A 3,832-nucleotide genomic window follows, 5' to 3' on the forward strand; every position below is an offset into this window, starting at 1 on the left:
CCTAGGGATCAGGGGTGGGGAATGGGCACCAAGGGAAAAGGAGGAACATTAGAAAGGATGCAGTAAAATACTCATGTTTTGGGGGCTGGGGTGGCTGAGGGACACTGGCCCTTCTACCCTTTGTGATAGTCACCCTAGCAACTACCTTGGTAGAGGTGGCACAACACTACACCAGTCCCTCACAGTAAGTTTGCCAACTGACAGGAAAACAAAAAGATCCCGTCTGTTTTGTCAGAAGCGTAGCTAGGTCATTTGACACCCGGGGCCCATAAATTTTTGTCACCCCATATGACTTAATTAATTATTAATTATATTGTTTAATTAATTAATTCACTTTTTATACCACCCTTCCTCTAAGCAGCTCAGGGTGGTGTACATGGTTCCTCCCCTTATTTTGTCCTCACAACAACCCTGTGAGGTAGGTGAGACAGAGATAGTAATAGTCATGACATGGAATGAATGATAATAATGGCCAGAAAAAATAAATGCAGTGAATATTTCCCCACAAGCAATGGATGAAATTCTGCATCAAGTTGTATATAACATGATGGTATTATTCCTAAAAGCCACAAGTTCCAGAATTTTTGTCACTAGAGTGTCACACCCCCCCCCCCCCCGGATGTCTCATTGGCCTGTTTTGAGTTAAGGCAGCGGTTCTCAAACTTTTAAAACTTGGACCCACTTTTTAGAATGACAATCCGTCCAGGAACCATCGGAAGTGATGTCATGGCTGGAAGTGACATCATCAAGCGAAATAAAATTATAAATAATTAAATTAAAGAAAAACAGATAAGGGGAAGCCAGCCTTGTTTCACCAAGTGAATTTTCTCTGTAGCTTGCCTGCAATAACACCCCCCCACACACACACACAGATAAAGCAGTGAGATTTTCAGCCCTCCCCAGGGCCCACCTTATCAGCTCAAGCCTCTGGTTTATTCTTTGGGGGGTGGGGTTGTTGCCTGCAATAACACCCCCCACACACACACACATGCACAGATAAATCAGTGAGATTTTCAGCCCTCCCCAGTGCCCACCTTACCAGCTCAAGCCTCTGTTTTATTCTTTGGGGGGGGAGTGCTGCCTTCTGGAGCATTTGTTGAGCTCCACTTTCATCAGATTGGGACCACGTAGCTAGTCTTGCATTCCCCTTTGCCTGGCCTGACCACCATCCAAGACACGTTTGCTTAGTCACGAGTAAACACAGCTGTGTGGTGTACTTTCGCTTTCCATAGGGCTCAATACATTTGCCTGCTTGGAGGAAGGGACTTCTTCTTGGGTGTTTTTTGGGGGCTGCTTTCATTGGATAGGAACCATTCTGGTGTCATTGGATTCCACTCAGCCTGCCCTTTCCAAAGAACTATGGCAAGGGCGCCTACTCGCGAGTAAAATGCAATATGGCTCAGTTTCATTTTCTATAGGGTTCCATGCATTTTTCTTATTTCCGGTTTCTTGGCCATAACTTTTGATGGAAAGAAGATATTTCAATCTGGTTTTCTGCATTGCATTCCGCTAGAAATTCTGCATCCAACGGTATATGGCATGATGGGGTTACACCTAACCTTCATGATGTTAGTAATGTTGGGTAATTTGTGGTGTTACACCCCCGCAAGGGTGGTACCCGGGGCAGACCGCCCCACCCCCTACTAGCTACGCCACTGTGTTTTGTTGCTAATCACCCCCAGTACAGTACTAAATTGCTTCACAAATGCTATCTCAGTAATAGTTACAACAACCCTGGCCACTATGATTACTCTCACATCACTGCTGAAATGTCATTGGCTGAGAAATATTGGCTTGCCTAAGGTATCCAATGAGGACCGAGCACAGCCAAGATGGGACAAAGTTTGTGGTACAAAATGTCAGAGATAAAATGAATGTAGTGTTGGGATAGCACTTTAAGATGAATCCATATAACTGAGTTTATTTCTTATTGAAAGCACAGAGGTTTCGAGAGCAGCTCGTGTTTTAGAAAGACTATTTATGGACGGTGTGGTATGTTTCAACACCAAATGACTTTTGGAAATGATAATCAGGATAGAAAAGGGTGTCTGTAATAAATAATAATAGTAGTAGTAGTAATAGTAATAATAGTAGTAGTAGTAATTTTAATACTAGTAGTAGTATTACTAGTGATACTAGTAGTGATAGGGTTGACCTATGGTAAGTACTACTAAGTATTATTGACCTATGAAAGACTAGAAATCCCTACTAGGCAATAAAAATACAATAAAATGTCACTCTTTATAGTTGCTTGGCTCGGAGCTCAGAAGTCAAGGATGAGATAAATGTAAGCACTTACAGCCTACTGTGACTAGCTGTTTCAGTCAACAGCAACTGGAAGTGGTTTGTGATAACACATTCTCACTGTTTACAGGCTTAGGGATCCCTGCAGAAGTGTCCTTGGAGTTCCCCACTCTCCTGGGACACCAGCATTTGCTTTTGTGAGTAAAAACAACCACCTCTGGTCTCTGGCTCAATCCTACGAAATACTAGCAAACACAGAGGTCCCAGATAGCCAACAGAGGTAGTTAATTGCTTAAGCAATAAACCAATTTGACACAATCAAGATAACAGCTATTAGTTGTCAAGCTAACTAGTAAAATTTATATAGTCAAGCTGAAGCTTCAAAGAATCCCCCTTGACAGATTTATGACATCTGAGCTCTAACTGCTTGCTGCTGGAATCCCCCCTCTTCATCTGCAATTCCAGACAGTATTAAGCAGAGAAGGGGAAAACACACAGAAGAGCATATTGGATTATTTTAAAAGCCAAAAGACATTGTTAAACCAGGATAAAGTTTTAAAATAATATATTTACAGAGAAGCAGTGTAACATCTAAGAGTTAGGCTGCAGACTGAAATGCCTACATTTAGACAAAGGGAGCCTTCTATGATCTCTAAACAGTAGCAAGATTAAGCCAGGCAATAAACTGATGAACCCTAATGGGGGTAATGAGGGAGGGTTAACTGATGAAGTCGTAAACAGAAGCCACATGGTCCACAAATGAAAATGCCAGCTTCTGAACAGTTTGATACAGAAGCTCCAGCACCAAATTGTATTGGCAACCTTCAGTCTCGAAAGACTATGGTATCGCGCTCTGAAAGGTGGTTCTGGCACAGCGTCTAGTGTGGCTGAAAAGGCCGATTCGGGAGTGACAGTCCCTTCCACACCGGAAGCAAGTGCAGTCTGTCCCTGGTCTGTCTCCCTGGCTATGGGCCTTCCTTCTTTGCCTCTTAGCCTCAGACTGTTGGCCAAGTGTCTCTTCAAACTGGGAAAGGCCATGCTGCACAGCCTGCCTCCAAGCGGGCCGCTCAGAGGCCAGGGTTTCCCACTTGTTGACAGCACCAAATAGGGACTTTAAAAGCTGTTCTGAAGTCATTTAAAAGGAAAGTAGCACATAGAATGTTACAAAATTTATTGTTGGTAAACTCAGAAGTAAGCAAGTATATTCTTTGCTGAATATTAGTTAAATTAATAAGGGAAAACAAAGTTAAAAGGATTTAAGTCTGCCTTAGAGTGAGGCTTGCAAAATTAGATGCTGTACAGCTAATTTGGAATGTGGAATTCTTATCTAAGCAGGAATATTTCAAACTTGACAACTAACTAAAATACCCAGACTTTCCTAGGCGCCAGAATAGATAGTGAATTTAAGAATATTTCTAGTAATGAGAATAATTATAAAAATATAAAATATTTTAGATTGGAAAAGAGGATAAAATGGTGATTAAAATAAGTATAAACACGGATTAAAATAAATGGATAATTACAAAAGTAGTGTGATTAGGAAAATTAAGATGGATGCACACTGCCCCCTTTGGAATAGTATAGACAT

This window comes from Tiliqua scincoides, chromosome 2, assembly GCF_035046505.1.
Source record: "Tiliqua scincoides isolate rTilSci1 chromosome 2, rTilSci1.hap2, whole genome shotgun sequence".
Lineage (NCBI taxonomy): Eukaryota > Metazoa > Chordata > Lepidosauria > Squamata > Scincidae > Tiliqua > Tiliqua scincoides.